Here is a 17,878-nt window from a genome sequence, read left to right as displayed (position 1 = left end):
CCTCTGCAGGAGGCTGGGGCTCCAGACGACAGCAGGTTACAGCACTCGGGTAACAGCCCGTGAGGCTGCCGGGCTGGGGCGACCAGGGTGGCCGGAACTCATGGTCTGGCCGCCGGGTTAGCGAGTGTTTGCTGAGCGCCGGGCGGCAGGAGTCACGGCTCTACCGAGGCACCCACAATCTTGGCAGGTGGCCAGCTGTGGTCGGGAGGGCATGGATGGGGCGGCGGGGGGCAGTGCCAGGCTGGGGAGGGGCCAGGCCTGCAGCTGGGGTCCTAGGTGACCAAGCAGGGGTGCAGCCAACCCACAGTCGGGGCTCTGCTCAGGGCAGGGCAGAGGGGTGTGCGTGTACACGTGTATGTTTGAAGCCACAGCCTCCACTCCCAGTGCGTGGGCTGCCCCCACCTCAGAAATGCCAGGACAGGGTGGAGTGACCCCCACTTCCTGCCCCTCACTACAGGCTCACTCCGTGGGCCTGTTACCTGCCTGACCGAGGGAGCCCACCCCGACCCGGACGGGGAGCCCACCCCTGCCTGGACGCCCCGCTGGCACGCCCTCTCTGGCTGCGACACCAAGGCATGCTTGTTTCCTCACACAGGAGAGCCCAGTGCACACAGCTGCGCTCACACACGTGGCCATGGAGGCACTCACCCACATGCACGGGCGCGTGCGCACACACTCACTCACACACACACACACACACACCCCACACACAGACACAGACACACCCCACACACACACACAGACACACACACCCCCACACACACACACCGCACACACACACAGAGACACACACATACACACACCCCCACACACACACCGCACACACACACCCCATACACACACACACACACCCACCCACCACACACACACACACACACACCACACACTGTGGCAGACTCGGTGTGCCCCCACCCGGCCCCAGCCCTGGCCCACTCTCCCGGTTGAGATGGGTGCAGGCGGGACTCCAGGAGGGGCGTGAGCACCTGCAGGGCGTGGGCAGAGTGCCCGCCCCCCAGGTAGAGAGGCCGGGCTGAGTGGGCACGCTGCGCCCAGTCTCGGCCCGGCTCCTCTGCCGTCTGGCCCCCTCCCCGTTCGGCCCTGTCCTCCTGCACCCCCCACCCCCCCCTGTCTCTGCTGGCCAGGCTGAGGGGAGGCATCGTCTCTGCCCCGAGGGTGCATTCCTGGGACTGCCTCCCTGAGGCCCCACGTGATGTTTAGGGAGGACGTTTCTGCTTCTGGGGGCTTCACAGGCGCCATAGTGGCAAAAGAATCCGCCTGCGAATGCAGGAGGCACAAGAGACATGATTGGATCCCTGGGTCGGGAAGGTCTCCTGGAAAAAGAAATAGCACCCACTCCAGTATTCTTGCCTGGAGGATCCCGAGGACAGGGAGCCTGGCGGCTGCAGTCCGAGGGTCTGGGAGGGTTGGACACGACTGAGCGTCTGAGCATTTCTGAGCATTTCTACTTCTGCAGACAGAACAAAACAAAACCAGTCACGTCACCGGGACTTGGGCAGGGGCTGCGGCGACTGCAGACCCACTCTGTGGCGGCAGGGCGCCCTCCGGTCCGAGCGGGGCGTGGGCCTCCCTGTCTGTCTGCACTGATTCCCGCCGCAGTCCATGGTTTCCACGGTGCGGCCTCCTCTCTTCCCTGGGTCAGGCAATTTCTAAGTATTTTATTATTTTTCATGCCGCTGAAAATGGAACTGATTTCCGCCCCCGGCCACCCACAGCACATCCCTGGGAACTTGGCAGGAGTGCAAATGCTTCGGACTCACAGTGTAGGAAAAAAAAAGAGAGAGAGACAGAATGGAACTGACTTCCTAATTGCCTTCTCAGTTTCTCTGCTGTTAGTGAGTACACACGCAGTTGATTTCCTTGTTCGCTTTGTATCCTGCCACTCAGCTGGAATCCTCAGGATTTCCTACATATCAGATCACAGCATCTGCCAACGGAGGTCATTTTACTTCTTCCGTTCCCCTGGGTCCCTCTGGTATCGGTGTGACCCTGCAGAGAAAACGTGGTGGTGTTTAGTCGCTCAGGCGTGTCCGACTCTCTCAACCCCATGGGCTGCAGCCCGCCAGGCTCCTCTGTCCATGGAATTCCCCAGGCCAGAATACTGGAGTGAGTAGCCATTCCCTTCTCCAGGGGATCTTCCCGGCCCATGGCTTGAACCCATGTCTCCTGCACAGCAGGCAGATTCTTTACCAATGAGCCACCTGGGAAGCTCAGGAAACTTGTATCCTAACTTCATTCTGGAATAGGCCCCAGCTCCACTGTGAACTTCCCATTACTGCTGGCAGCTCCGTGTCACCCCCTTGCAGGGACCCAGCACTGGGCTGGGCAGCCCCAAGGTCCCCCCACGGGGAAAGGGGACAGGGCCTTTCTACAAGTGCGAGTGCTACGGCCACGTGTCCACGTGTCAGGTCTCACCTTCAGGTGCCACAGTGGGGTCTGGGGTCCCAGGTTGAGCCCCAAACCCCGACCGATGTCAGGGAGACAGTGGACAGGCTTCCGTCCCCCGCTGCAGCCGCGGGCTGCCACTTCTGCCTGCATGCTGCGCTCTCGCCCGCTCCCTGCTCCTCCCTGCCCCTTGGAGCCAAGAGTCGCCTGCCAACCTGGTCAGAGAGCTGAGCCTGCTTTGAGGCACCACCCGTGTCTGTGTCTGTGCTTCCAGCTCCAGGTGTCTGTGTGGGAAGACTTCCGAGCATCGCTTCATTCAGGTTTTCATTTCCTCTAGCCCATTCCGGTTTTCTAATAGTTTGTTCATTTCATTTATGTTTTCCGAAATAACACACGGCAGTCTGCAGTGCCTTCTTATTGTCTGCCTTTTGAAATGGGTGTTTTATGCTTTGAAAAATCTTCATGTACATGCAGTAAAGTTCACTTTGCAGCGTTCAGCTCTGTAGGTTCCCTTTTAAATGAGCGTGTTTATTGACCGGCGGCTGTGCCGGGTTTTGCTGCCGCATACAGGCTCTCTCAGTTGTGCTGCGGGGCTTCTCCCGCGGTGGCCCATGGGCTCTCGGGCGTGTGGGCTCAGTAGTTGTGGCTCATGGGCTTATCTGGCCTGCGGCAGGTGGGATCTCCCCGGACCAGGGGCCGAACCCACGTTTCCTGCATTGGCAGGCGAATTCTTAGCCACTGGACCACCAGGGAAGCCTCAGTTCTGCAGGTTTTGACAAATGCACCCGGCTGTGTACCCTCCAGAGTCGTGCGGGGGGAAGCTCCATCATCCCCACGCTGCCCTCTGCGGCCCCTGAGAGGTAATCCTTCCCCGACCCCAACCCCTAGCAACCACTCATCTGTCATCGCCCTCTCTTATTTTGCCTCTTCCAGAACATTACGTGAACGGACCTGTACAGCCTTTGGGGTCCGGAGTCTTTCCTACAGACAAGGCAGTGGAGGCTCATGCCCACTGGGCACACGGACAGCCCCTTCCCCTGGTGGCATCTTGTGGACAGATGGCAGGGGCCACCGCCGCACCAGCCGGATGACACCTATTTTGTTTCCAGTTTGGGGCGACCGTAAATAAAGCTGTTGTAAAGATTCATGCACAGGCGTCTGCAGCAACATGAGCTTTCACTTCTCCTGAGTAAATATTAGGAGTGGAAGCCCTGGGTCACCAGTCGCTGAGACATGATCCCGCCCTTCCACCAGGCTACACTGCTGTGCCTTCTCACCGGTGACACGTCGGGAGTTTTCATTCACAGTTTTGTTTGCAAATGTCTCACACGGTTTCTTGTGTGGTGTTGCTCTTTTATTCTTGTTACTGGTTTCTGCTGTTCTCTCAGAGGTGGTATCCCGCTGTGGGTTAATTTGCATTTGCCCAGTGACACAGGGAGGAAGCATCTTTTCAGGTGCTCATTTGCCTTTAGCAGGACACCTTCCTCAGGCCTACGTTCAGATCTTCTGTTGTTGTTCATTCGCTCAGTTTTGTCCGACTCTTTGCAACCCCATGGACCACAGCACGCCAGGATTCCCTGTCCTTCACTGTCTCCCGGAGTTTGCACAAATCATGTCCATCGAGTCGGTGATGCCATCCAACCATCTCATCCTCTGTCGTCCCCTTCTCCTCCTGCCTTCAGTCTTTCCCAGCATCAGGGTCTTTTCCAATGAGTCAGTTCTTTGCATCAGGCAGCCAAAGTATTGGAGTTTCAGCTTCAGTCCTTCCAATGAATATTCAGGGTTGATTTCCTTCAGGATTGACTGGTTTGAGCTCCTTGCTGTCCAAGGGACTCTCAAGAGTCTTCTCCAGCACCACAGTCCAAAAGCATCAATTCTTTGCTGCGCAGCCTTCGTTATGGTCCAGCTCTCACATCCGTACATGACGACCAGAAAGACCAGAGCTTGAACTATATGGACCTTTGTCTTCGGCCCATTTTCAGATCAGGTTGTTTGTTCCTTTACTGTTGAATTCTGGACATTCTTTACTTATTCTGAAAACAAATCCTTTATCTGATACACCTTTTGCAACCATTTCCTGTTAGTCCGCGGCTTCTCGGTTCCTTTTAAGTCTGACATTGCGTCTTCTTTTCGATTTACGTTGTTATTTTTGTGTTCTTTCCTTTTTTAAAAGCACTGATCATTTACTTGGCAGTGCCAGGTCTTAGCTGTGGCACGTTGGTCTCTGGTTGGCGCGCGAGCTCTTGGTTGGGACACGCGGGATCTCGGTCCCTGACCAGGGATGGAACCTGGGCCGCCTGCCTTGGGACCATGGAGTCTTAGCCACTGGGCCACCAGGGAACCCTTCTTTCCTTTTTCTCGCAAGTTGGTCTGTTTCGTTGGTTGAGTCTCTTCAAAGAACGATCTCTGTCTTCACAGACCTACTCCTTCGCCTTCGCTTCCTGCTTCATCCTTTCCCAAGCTTGGTTTTATCTGTATTTTCAAGCTTTCTCCAGGGTTATTCTGTCTCCCCATCAATGCCTTCTTTTTTCCCCCCAACATTTTCATTTGATTCGCAAAACTCAGGGAGAACCTGCATTCAGTGTGGTCCCTCTCAGGCATGGTGTCTGATTTTGACCAGTGCTCCAGCTCATCGGCTACTGGTGCGACCAAGTACGAACTATTCCCTCCAGCCTCTCTGCAGCCCTGATACACCCCTTCCCCTGAGAGATGGGGATGCCGCTGACAATCCCGGGGCTTCCCTCTTTCCCACCCGTGTGTCTGGAAGCACCGCTGTTGCTGCCCAGCCCCCCACAAGTCTGGATACACAGTGTTTTTATTATCATTCAGCTCTGGGTATTTAAAAACTTCTATTATGATCTCTTCTTTAGCTCATGATGTTTTAAAAACTTTTGTTGATTAATTATCTCTTTTCAATTGCACTAGGTCTCCATTGCTGTGCGCAGGCTTTCTCCTTCCACTGCGGCGAGCAGGGGCTTCTCCCGTTGCCAAGCACGGGCCCTAGGCAGGTGGGCGTCAGGGTTGCAGCACGTGGCCTCTGCAATTGTGGCCCACGGGCTTCGTTGCCCCACGGCACGTGGGATCTTCCCGCTCCAGGGATCTAACCCGTGTCCCCTGCATTGGCAGGAGGATTCTTAACCCCTGGATCACCAGGGAAGTCCTAGCCCGCGAGTTTTCAGCAGTGTGTGTACATGTGTGTTACAGGGCTTATCTACAAACATTTCCCCAACACTGTATTATATTTTCAAACACACAGCACAGTTGAAAGAATTGTACGGTGAAACCTCACACACTCCTCCCCTACGTTCTACAATGAACAACGCGCTGCACTTGCTCTTTCGTGCATCTCTCCATCATCCACCCATCTCTCCACGCCCTTCCATCCACCCATCCACCCCCCTATTCCCCGCTTCCTGCATCCACGCATCCATCCGGCCTGCTCTCTATCCATCCATGACGCCCCTCCCTTTTCCCTACAAGTCCCGCTTTCTCACCTGGAGGCCTGCCTACAACCAAGGCAGCTGCTCTCAGCTGCTTTCAGCCTGTGTCCTGGTAAATGGGAAACCAAGGACAGAGGCCCAGTGGCTGGCGCCTTGGGGCAGCTGCCCGCCCACCACTCAGCCAAGGGCCCGCTGTGTGCTCAGGAGAGGCTGTCTCAGACACTCCAGGGGCTTGGAAGGTGCCTCCCAGGAGCTAGGCAAGGGCTAAACCTTTCTCTGGATTGTGCAGCAGGTGGACACCCCGGCCCGCTGGATGAATCGTTCTCTGCCCAGGCCCAGAAGAGGGTTCTCTGAGGGTGACACGGAAGCCAATCCTCAGGGTGAGTGCTTGGAAGGGCTCAGGAAAGGCTGCACCCCTGATGGCTGGGGCACCAGGTTGGGGGTGGGGGTAGGCAGGGGAGGGGCAGGTGGGCAGGCCCTGGGCACCAGAGTGAGTGCTGGCGAGGTGCGGGCAATGCTGTAGCTGGAAGAGGGGTGTCCAGCTGACCTGCTCCTCCCTCCATGGGGTTGGACACTGGGAGGCCAGGGTCTGGGGAGGAGTCCCAGGCTGGAGGCCTGCTGTGAGCACGGTGCCCTCAGGCTGGTGCCTCAGCCGAGCTCTGACTGGGGTGGGGCACTGCTGTAGGCTGGGCTCCCCCCACCTCCTCCATCCCATTCTTCACAGGCCCTGCGGACAGGCAGGCCCTCCCAGGTGTCCAGCCCCAGGCCCAGCCCCACAGGGCCCCCGGGCTTAGGACAGGGGCTTCTGTCCCGAGGAGCCTCTCCTGGCTCAGCCACGCCCTGAGCGGAGCGGGGAGCCACCCCGCCTCCAGTGGGCCTGCCTTCAGCCCTCTCCCCCAGGACACTCCAGCGGCCCAGCCTCTCGAAGGCCCGTGTCTCCTCCGGGCAAGGCCGGCCAGCAGCAGGGAATTCTCTTCCCGCCCCCACCCCCTATTTTCACAGAGGAAGTGAAGGAGGAACCTGGGCCGTGTTCAAGGTCACCTCCTAGGGACACAGCTGGGCTCCACAAGTTTCATGCACCTAATGCCCCCAAAACCCGCCTTCCTGCCCCCCTATTGCACGCAAACTTCAAGATGAGGCGAGGGCTCGGGGGCCTGGGTCCCCGTCTGCGATTCCGGTGGGCGCTCCGGAACGGAACGGCCGGGCCTAGGGAAGCAGGTCGGCGGGGCTCCGCCGGCCGCCCCGCGCCGCCTGCTGGCTGACGTCGGCCCTGCGTCCGCGGGCCTCGCTCGGGGCTCCCCCGATCGCGGGCGCCTCGCGGCCCAGAGCGCCTGCCCCGAGGGGCCGGTGAGGGCAGAGGGAGGCGGAGGCGCGGCCCAAGACCGCCGGCTGGCTTGCCCCGTACCGCTTCGTGCCGTCTGCGTTACCACGAGCAACCCGGGGACCCCTCAGCACGCCGGGCGCTGGGACACAAATCCCGAGCCCCCTCCCCTGGGTGCGCGGGACCCACCGCTTCCCCCGCGGAGAAACGGGCGAGCAGCGCCCAAGGGCACGCGGAGGGGCCGGGCGCCGCGGGCGGGTCCCGAGACGCCCGGCTCCCCCCGCCCTCCTCTCACCCGGTCTAGACCCCGAGCCCGGCGAGGGGCTGCGGCAGGGCCCGGGCCGGAGCTCCCCAGCCCCGGGCCCTGCCGCAGCCCCTCGCCGCCTCCACCCACTCCCGCCGCCTAGAGCCGCCCCTGCCCCTCCGACCCCGGCGCGCTCCGGTCGGGGCCGGCGCGCACCCACCCTCGCCCCGCAGCCCTGAGCGCGCCGGGGCCTGTCGAGGCCGCTGGCAGAGCAGCGCCGGGGCGGGCCTGGAGCAGAGAGACTTCGGTGTGTGCGACCCAGAGGGGGCTCCAGGCAGCCCCAGAGCGAGCCGGGGCGGGCAGGGTGGGTGTCCTGGGTCCCCGCACCCCGGGATCGCATGCAGCGTCCCATCCCGGGCACTGGCGGCGCTCGCCGTGGCGGCTATTTGCGCGATACTGTGCGAGGCAGGCGCTGCTCTGCTTCCAATTTTCCAGATGCGAAAATCAAAGCCCAACTGGGATTCGCGCCCAAGATCCAGACGCCGCCCGCAGCTCACGTAGAGGTCTGTACAGAAACAGCTGGACGGGGGCGTCCCTTCCCCAGTCCGAGTCCTCTTGTGCCGGCCCTCCCCGCTCCTTCCCCAGGGGAGCTGCGACCCCTGGGGCGCAGAAACTAGGAGGGAGTAGAGGGAGACCGGCTCCTGCCAGGGCCGCTCTGGGGGTGCGGGGTGGACCCCGCCCGCCCCCTTGGGAATCAGCTCTCCGCGCCAAACCGCCGAGGGGGCCGAGGGGGCCGCAGGGGCGGCGAAGTCGAGCGCGCTGACACACGCGCCTGGAATTCCCGGGGAGCCGGCGCCCTCGGCGACCCCTCCGCTCTGGGCCGGCCCCAGCCCGCGGGGGCGAGAAGAGGCCGGCTCCCCGACGGGGCTGGGCGCGGCCGACCCCCTCCTCCTCACGGAGCCGCCCCGCCGGGTTCCTCCACGTGCTGCGGCCCGGCCGCCCTGAGGGTCCGGGCACCCCGTACCACGGGTCTGAGTCCCAGCTGCCTCGATTTGCCCCTCTGCCTGGCGTGTTTCTTCCATCGCAGGAGGGTTGGTCAGGGTTCTCTGCATCCGTGTGTGGTGAACCCCTGGTAGTGGGGAGGGGCTTGTTACAAGTACCCTGGAGGAGACACAGGGATCCAGTCAGGAGCCCCCTCCCCATTGCTTTGGGTCCGCTCACACGTGCGTGAGTGGGGCTGGTCACCAAGTGTGTGTGGTCTGTGCTCCTTGCTGTGTGAGGGTGTGGGCCTGTGGGTGGGCGCTGGTGTGACTACTCACTAGGTCTGCACCTGTGTTCATGTGCCCACAGCACGCGTGCGCACACACACACATACACACACACACACACACACACACACACACGCTGACCACTTGCATGGGGAGCTGTGCAAATGCACAGGGTGGCAGCCCCTGGGGATGCTGGGCTCCAGGTTTGCACAGCCCCCCTTCTCGCCCTGGTCAGCCCTCACTGAGGAGTGCTTTGCCACCTGGGGGTCCCAGCGTGTGTGGTGGGCCCAGCTCCTGGGTAGGGCAGGCTTGTGTCCGGGGCACAGACATCCAGCCCAGCTCAACCTCCAGGCTCAGGTGACAACAGAGCCCAGGAGGGGAGCCAGTCACAGGGAGCCCTGTCTCCTGATGCCCTGGCCACAGGCACCAAGGACGGTGGAGAGGGGTGCTTACCGAAGGCCAGGACTGACTGGGCCCAGAGAGGAGGGGTCCTCTGGGCAGATCAGAAGTCCTAGGACGCATGGGGCCCGAGGTGGCTTCCCAGGCCTGTGTCTGCCCTGCCCCGCACCCCACCGCCCCCCAGGGCTGGCAGTGGAAGGAGCAGGGGCCACAGGCTACAAGCCAAAACGTGTTCCTGCGCCCTGTGCCCAGAGGCCAGGTGAGTGCCCCGGAGCCTGAGCCCAGCCTTCTACCCAGAGGCCAGTGGGCTCCCACAGACCACCCGGGCCCGTCTTGTGCCTGTGACCCTTGCTCCTCACGGCTTTCCTCTATGCTCCCCCACCAGGGCGGGGCCCAGAGCATGACCCTGAGTTCCGTCCACCCCAGCCCCATCCCTCCTGCCCCGGCCATCACCACCTGCCAGCTCTGACGGGGGAGGTGGCACGGTGCCCGTGACCAGACCCCAGGCCAGAGCGCGGGGCACACAGGGAGCCAGGGAGGATGAGGGCCCCACATCCGCTCACTCACCGGAGTCCCAAGCCACAAGCCCCTCTCAAGCCTGCACGCTGGTGGCTTCCCGGGGACAAGTTAGGGTCAGGACAGGCCTCTGAGGACGGAGGAGCAGAGGGGACCGCGCTGGGGTCTGAAAGGGGGTGGGCGCCCCAGTCTCCTGGAGCCCTCGGGTGCCTGGCCAGCTCCTCTCCCAGCCCAGACCTGCCAAGGCCTCAGGCCGAACACACCCCACGACTGAGCACCCCCTCAGAGTTGGGCTGCTGTCCCCTCACGTGTGAACCCGGCCCCAGGCCCTGCCGCCCCTGCGGTCAGCTTCCAGGGGACACTGTCCCGCAGCCACAATGGCCTCCAGCTACCCGCAGGATCCATCCAAGCTCCTGACGGGGCGGCATTCGCAGCCTCCCCTGCATGGACCCCCATGGACACTCCAACCCAGCAGCCCCTGCCCTGTGCCCCCCAGGGCCTGCCCTCTGCCCCCTACCCTCCTCAGGGCCTTTCTCCCCCGTGTGCCCATCACTCAAGGGCAGAGGACAGGTGGCCTCGTGCCACCAGTGGCCACCAGGGGGCCCCTTGTTATGGCTGTGGGGTCCCGGTGCGTCAGAGCCTTTTATCTGGGTGCTGGGAGTGGGGAGTAGGGGCAGATGACACTGACTGTTGGCTGGCGCCTCCCTGACTTCGCGAGGGCTCTGCCATGTGGTTACTGTGAGCCCACTCCCCAGGTGAGGAAACTGAGGCCAGAGACAGGGATGCCACCCACCCGGGCTCTCAGGAAAGTAAGGTTCAGGTCTCCAAGGGTTCTCCAAGTCCACCGTGAATCTGCTGTGCTGCTTCCACCTTGCTGTGTGACTTTGGAAAAGTCCCTGACCTCTCTGGGCCTCAGTTTCTCCATCTGGAAAGTGGGGGTGGGAAGGCCAACTACTGGACAGAGCACCGGCCCGGCCTCCAGCCCACGCCCGGCTGGACTCTGCCCCCTCCTCGGAGCAGGGCTCCATCCCCACGCCCCAGGACAGGCACGTCTGGAAGCCGCCACACCTGCAGCCCAATGGCCCTGCACCCAGGGGATCTGCGCCAGCCATCAGGGAACAGACCCTCCTGGGGAACTTCTGGGGCTGCCACCAGGACGAGCGTGCCCGCCTTCCTGCCAGCGAGCAAGTTGCCACAGGCTGGGTGCGGACGTGTGTGAGCACATCCAAGCGGGCCAGGACCCTGTCGCTCAGCATGACCCCTACGGGCCAGCCCACCGCTGCCCTCTCCCTTCCAAGGCCCCTGCTGGCCCAGGCGGGGCAGGGCCTGCCCACGCAGAGCGCCCGGGGGGTCAGGGCTGCACCTCCCCACGGTCGTGAGGGTGACCCGGTCTCAAGCAGAAGACATCCAGGCCCCACCACCCCCTCCTCCCACCATGGACCCCACTTTGGCCCCATTGAGGCCCTAGAGGGCGGACAGAGGGGTACCGACCTCTTTGCCAGGCTGGCAAAGAGGGCCACCAGCCCGGGTGCTGGCAGCACGAGGTTCCCACACTCCCCGGTGCCAGCCTTGGCGCCCCAGCCCTGCCCCACCCTTGCCTAGTGGCGACCAGGGCACCCGGAATGTGGCTGCGGATTCCGTCCCCCGGGGCCACGGATTCCTGTCTCAGTGGGCGAGGGCGGAGGACGGCTTTCCGCCCTTTGGTCCCTGCCAACTCCAGGGAGCTGGGCGCGCCCAGGCCTTGCCAGCCAGGCCACAGGGGAGGCTGGGAGGGGGGCAGGGTGGAATCTCACTCCCCAGCTCCCCCAGGCTCTGAACCCCAGCTCCCAGGGCCTAGCCCTGCTCCCCGCATAACCCCAGGGAGCTCCTGCCAGCCAGGCAGTGGCCCCAATCTCTTCCCTGGGGGCCTGGGTCTGCTCCCCACCTTCAGCCTGTGAATATCCAACACCAGCCCGGCCCTTCCCCTGCCCCAGGCTGGGGGCCCAGAGGCCTGCTCCCCCTCCAGCTGGACCTTCCAGCCTCACTTCATCCCCCCATCACCCCCGCCACAGCTAATCCACCCAGAGACCCCAGGACGTCCTGGCCTCAACCCTGATCCCAAGGAGAGAGGGGAGTGGGAGCGGGTGGGTGCTCGCTCCGCCTCCTCGGCCGCTCTCCTTGGGCTTCCCCACCCGCGGGTGTCAATTACAGTAATCAGCGCCCGCCGGCTGGGAGGCCCGCCGGCGGAGGCCAGCCGGCGGCTTGGGCTGTGGGGTCTGCTCCTTCCGCCTCAGCCACGTGCCCCAGCGCCGGAGAAGGGGATGGAGGAGGGCTTCTGGGGAGGGGAGGCCGGCCTTGGAGCCACGCCCTGGCTCCCAGGAAACTGTGGGCGCAGTCCGTCCTGCCCATCTGCTCAGTGCCCACCCACCCACCGGGTCAGGCCTCGCCCCCGACCCCTGCCCGGCCACGGGACTACCAGGGACTGGAGAGTCCTTGGGGATACGGAGAGGAGCGGGGCTTCAGGGTCAGCCCTCAGGCTGAGCAGGAGGCGACCTGCGACCTGACCAGAATGGCCAGGGACTCTTCCTGGAGGAGGGGGCAGGCACGGGCCCGTAGGTGCAGGAACGCATTCTTGAGCCAACCCCCACCCGAGATGGAAAGATGGGTGGCGGCGCGGCTCACGGAGAGCCCGCGGCCTTCCACGCAGCCGCATCCCGCACCCCGCACGGCGGCCGGGCAGCCCACCGTCGCGCACGTGGCCCGCGCGGGAGGGCGGCGGGCGAATCTCCGGATAGGCCCGGATCTCCGCTTACACCTGCCGGGGCTCAGGGCCCCACGGCGCCCGGCCCGACGGTCCGTGCTGCAGGGGCGGCGCGGGGTGCCTTTGTGCGGCGTCCCCAGCAGGTCGCGCTCCAGCGCTCGCCCTCGGCCAGCGCCCCGGCCCCGCGCGCATTCCTGGCAAGGACGGGCGCCCCAGCGGGAGGTCTGAGGGCACCCCCCCCCCCGCCGCCCTTCCTGGAAGAGGTGAATTCCCCCTCCCGCAGCCATGACCCGCGGCCGTGGCCACCTCTGGCCCAGGCCCCGCGCACGTAGGGGGTGGGACCTCCTGGTCCCAGGAGATGGCGGGCAGGGGCGATGGGGCCAGGTGGCCGCCGGCAGGGCGGGCGCTGCTGAGCCCCTGCCTGTCCCAGCGCCTCCCAACTCGCAGGGGCGGCCTGGGTGGTGGCGCAGGGCCGGGGAGGCGTGATGCGGGGTGTCCACCCCTCTGGCCCGATCCGCACCTCCATTCATTCACTTCACACGCTGGGCGGAAACACCTACCACGAGGGACCAGGGAGGGGACGGGATCTCTGGGAGGTGCGCAGGGGCTGCCAGGGGCCAATGCAGAGGAGTGCGACAGAGCCCCTGGGCCCTGGGGTAAGCGGGGCCCAGGGATGGCTGAGCCTTGGGGACCAGCTGGAGGCTCACTGGGCTGCAAGCCTGCCTCCCGCAGGCGCCCGGGTCTCTCCCTGCTCCCATGTGCTCAGCCCACCTGCCCTGACTCCCCCCACCCAGGCTGGACACGGAACACATCCAGGGGGTCCAGAGGGAGGGGGTGACAGAGGAGGAGCTAAGAGAGCCTGAGCTGGGGGTGAGCTGGGAGAGGAGAGAGGGCCCCGAGTGCCCACAGGGCAGGGGAGTCCAGGGGAGTCCTGAGAAGTGCAGGCGAAGGCCCCACGGAAGTGAAGGCGCACCCATGAGAAAGACCTACCGCTGTCCACCAGGCAGAGGGGTGAACGCCAGCAGTTGCGGCGGGTGGGGCGTGCTGGAGCTGGGGAGCAACGAGATCAGATGCAAACTATGGAAAGATCACGCCAGCAGATACCTTGAAAGCTCAATGCACAGAGTTGTAGAATAATCCATCTTGGGCTGGGCCAAGGTTTATGTAATAAGCCCCCTAATGTTGGAAATTAATTAAGTGGTTTCCAGATTTCTGGCAGAGATGGTTCTGTATGCAGCGTCACTGTCCATCCGTCACTGCTGCATTTGCATCTTGAAGACAAGCTTCTAGAAGTAAGGACTCCTGCTGCTTGTGCCGCTGCCCAGCCCCTGGCAGTGCCTGCAGGGCTTCCGCCGCGACCCCCGACCTCCCCCCACCCCCCCTTGCCCAGGGACCTGACAGCCCCTCCTGGGCGGCCCTCAGGAGCACCCCCGCGCAGATGACCCCGCCCTCAGCCCCCAGCCCAGACTCCTTCTGAGCACCAGCAGGGGTGTCTGCTGGCCTCGGGGCCCTCCCTGACCCCCCCACCTCCTTCAGAGACACCCCTCCCCTGGCTGCTCTGGCTGGAACATGGGGAGAGGCATCCCTTCCTGTCCCTCCCACCTCAGTCCAGGCTCCTAAGCCTCTGTCCACTCCAGCGCCCTCGGGCAGTCCGCCCTCACCTGCCCCCGTCCTGCCCCAGCTCAGGTCCCAGCTGCTCTCTCAAGCACACATCTGGGGAGCCCATCCCTGCTGTACAGTCTGCTGTGGCTCACAGCAACAAACCCACGCCCCAGGTCAGCCCCTGCCCAGCTGTTTGCCTACGCTCGCATCCCCCATGCTGAGGGACGGGGGGGCTCACCACTCAGGGGTAGGATGTGAAGATGTCGGGGTCCAATCGTAGAAGCTCAGAGAGGCAAGCCCTCAAATGTGGCCGTTTCTGCTGTCCTGCTGCTGTTCCTTCCCCCCAGGCTCACACGGCCTGGCAAGCTCTGCTCACAGCCCCCCACCTCTTCCCTGCCCCCAGTCCTAGCCTCTCTGGCCTTGCCAGGGCCCCACACCTCTTCATATCTCACCCCTGAGCCCCATTCAGGCCTCTGTTCCCAACTGTGGCAGAGAAAACCCTCACTGAAGGGTCTGCAGAGTGAGACCCCCAGCCAAGGCCAGCGCCCCTGGCTGGACTCACATCCCAGAGAGTTCGGGTGACTGGCTCGGGGTCACACAGCCAGCTCAGGGTCCACGTGGCTGAGCAGTGGGGACATCCCCTGGCCCGCCCCCTCCAACACTCCCTGGAAGCTCCAGGCTCGGGGAGGAGCTGACTCCAGATCTCATCAGGGTCCAGGCCCAGGCCCCATCCCCAAGACACATGCGTGCACACACACAAGCATGAAGCAGCTCAGCTGCGCCAGACGGCGGACGGGCATGCACCGGCACGCCCTGGCATTCCTGGCTGACGGTCTGGGAAGAGCCAGGCAGGCCCGGTCACCACCCCGATGTCTCTCTCAGGAGCTCAGGCCATGGAGGGCCGAGCAGAGAACGCGAACACGGCCCACTGACCTGTGACCAACTGCGGGGGGCGGATGCCAGGGCGTCCTGTCCCAGGAGCTGCAGAGCCCAGCATGGCGGGGGGCGGGGGGGTGGTTGGGCACGATGCCTTCAGAGTGGAGACCCACCCTACTGCTCAAAGCCTCCTGCGGGTCTCCAAACCCACAGAAATTTGGGCACCAGAACCGGCAGCCTGGGTGTATCGACGTGGCCCCACAAGCAGGCAGGAAGGTGTCAGCGGTTCCGGCTCTCTGTTGAGGCTGGGAAGTGATTCCAGGGTTTCCCCCACCCCCACCCCAATAAAGAACTTGTGGATTCCAAGATTAATTCCTGAACATTTGTTCTTTTTTTAAAATAACATCTGTCCAGTCATCTATGTACTTTTTAGTGATTTAAAGGAACACTGTTAACTTTTGTTTGGGGCAGCTCTGTTAAACTCTAATTAGTTCTGATAGTTAATCCTTGATTATTTTGGCATTTCAATGAATGTTAACATGTTATTTGAAAAGACATTATGATATTGAGTTGGCCGAAAAGTTTGTTTGAATTTTTCTGAAGATGTTATGGAAAAACCTGAACGAATTTTTTGGCCAAACCAATACATCTGTCTTCATCTATTAATAATTCCTAAACTAATGATTTCTTTTTCTTGTCTTATGCATTGGCCAGGGCTTCCAGAATAATATTGAACAGAAGCTGTGAGAATGAACATCTTTATATTATTCCCAGCCCAAAGGGTATGCATGCAAATTGTCTCCGTTAAACTTGCCACAGATTTGAGGGAAATAGTCATTATTTGTTGGGAAAAGTCGCTTTAGCGACTAAGTTTCCTAAGTTTCTTTTTTTTTTTTTTCTGTAAATCATGTCAATTTTTATCAAACTGTCAAATGCTTTACTCTGCACCAATGTAATGATTATCGTTCTTTTCTTCTTTAACCTGGCAAATTGCTGTGTTAAAATCTCTGATTGGAACTATGCTTCTATTACTGAGAGAAACCTTATGTGAATGCAACTTGTGATTGGATTTTAGTTAGCTAACACTTTAAGATTTAAAAAATTCATGATCATAGATAAAACTGGTTTAGAATTTACTTATCTTGTGCTTTTTAAAAAAATCCCTATATTGTTATTTAGTCAGTCAAGTCCGACTCTTTGTGACCCGCCGGGCTCCTCTGTCCATGGGAGTCTCCAGGCAAGAATACTGGGGCGGGTTGCCGTTTCCTTCTCCAGAGGATCTTCTCGACCCAGGGATCGAATCCACGTCTCCTGCATGGCAGGCAGATTCTTTACCACTGAGCAACCAGGGAAACCCCAGTCTCTGTACCAGCTTCATAGACTGGGGTGGGCAGCTTTTTCTCCATTTCTCTTTTTCTGGAACGACTTATACATCGCATGGGTTATCTGTTCTCTGAAGCTTTGTTAGATCTGTTTGTGGTAACAGCTGGGTTAGGAGCTTTGGGAATTGTGTGTGCGTGTGTGTGTGTTTGGGCAGTGTGTGTGTGTATACTGGGAGAGAGGTTTGGTTACTATTTTAATTTTTTAAACGATTGTTAATCTCCTGTGGTTTTCTCTTCCTCCTTGTTTGGGTTTCAGTATTTTCAATTCTCTATGCATCTGTGCATTTTACCTAGATTTTCAAACTTTTTGAAAGTGCAAGTCGTTCAGTCGTGTCCAGCTCTTTGTGACCCCGTGGAGTCCATGGAATTCTCCGGGCCAGAATACTGGAGTGGGTAGCCTTATTCTTCTCCAGGGGATCTTCCCAACCCAGGGATCGAACCCAGGTCTCCTGCATTGCAGGCAGATTCTTTACCAGCTGAGCCACCAGGAAAGATCCAAACTTCTTGGTGTATACTTTTAAAAAAATCGTCTCCTACATTTAGAATATGGCAAGAGTTTTTACCCCCTTTGTCTTATATCTTTTTATACCTCTTCTCCCCTCTTTAATCACTCTTGAAATAAACTATTTAGAGAGTCAGCTTGGGGACTTCCCTGCTGATCCAGGGGCTAGGACTCTGCGCTCCCAACACAGGAGCCTGGGCTCTGTCCCTGGTGAGAGAACTGGGTCCTACGTGACCTGACTAGGAGTTTGCATGTTGCAGCTGAAGATTCCGCAAGCCGTAGCAAAGATCGAGGATCCTGCGTGTAACGGGCAAGAACTGATGCAGCCAAATAAATGTAGAAAGAAACATTTGGGTTCTTCTTTTTTTTGAAGAAAGAAATTTGGTTACGTTTATTATAAAGTTATTATGTGCCTATCCTAATTTTAGCCCAGGAGAATAAGCTCAAAGAAGAAAACTCCCTTGTCATCTTAGATCTTCCATCAAGAAACAGCCATTGTTATTAGGGAAATACCAAAACATTTGTTTTTTAAATAGAGAGACAACTTTGATTTTGTCATCATTTCTACTTTTTGTTGTTGTTCTCTCTTGGTTTATGTTTTTACTATTTCTTTCCTTCTTTATTTCTTTGGACTTACTCTGTGCTATTTTTATAGATCCTTGACTTAGTTGATTTTTTTTCAGTCTTTCTTATTTTCAGGTAAACATAGTCAAAGGTATACAGTTGTCTCTAATACTGTTTTAAATGTGTCTCACAAATTTTAACATGCAGAGTTTCCATTACTATTAAATTCTAAGTGTTTTGTAATTGAACCTTATGAATTTCTCTTTAATAGAAATGTTATTTTAAAACACTTTTAAAAGTTTCTGAATATTGCATTTTTAAAGCTGTACTTTTGTTATTGGTGACTTTTGAAAATTATATTTCATTTATTTATTTTGCAGGTAGTAAATACACAGAGTATTAAATTCACAGAAGAGAATAAAGCCCCTCCCTCTACATGCACACCTTCCAGACATTCTATTTCCTTTCCAGAGTCCACTAGAATTTCCAATTTTTTGTGTGTCCTTTTGAAGACATTCTAAGTATGGCCAGTATGGTAGGTGACGCAGGCCACCCCCCTCTTGGCTTTCATCCTTCCCCTTTCTCTGATGTCAGGGCCTCACAGTTGGTTAAATACATAAT

The 17,878-nt window shown here is 59.6% G+C and overlaps 1 long non-coding RNA gene across 1 annotated transcript; it reads left to right on the top strand.

Moving 5' to 3' along the window:
- The first annotated feature begins 5,326 nt into the window (after positions 1-5,326).
- LOC147348847 (uncharacterized) lies at positions 5,327-15,181 on the top strand. The gene is made up of 3 exons (XR_015150215.1): positions 5,327-5,411; positions 6,133-6,223; positions 7,904-15,181. It is a non-coding gene; the product is annotated as an uncharacterized LOC147348847 (long non-coding RNA).
- Positions 15,182-17,878: the final 2,697 nt, after the last annotated feature.

Source organism: Bos grunniens, chromosome 21 (assembly GCF_055505025.1).
Source record: "Bos grunniens cultivar Pamir isolate PY7600 chromosome 21, Bosgru_T2T1.0, whole genome shotgun sequence".
NCBI classification, from domain to species: Eukaryota; Metazoa; Chordata; class Mammalia; order Artiodactyla; family Bovidae; genus Bos; species Bos grunniens.
Note: the sequence above shows the minus strand (reverse complement) of the source record. Positions and strands in the feature narration are given on the sequence as shown.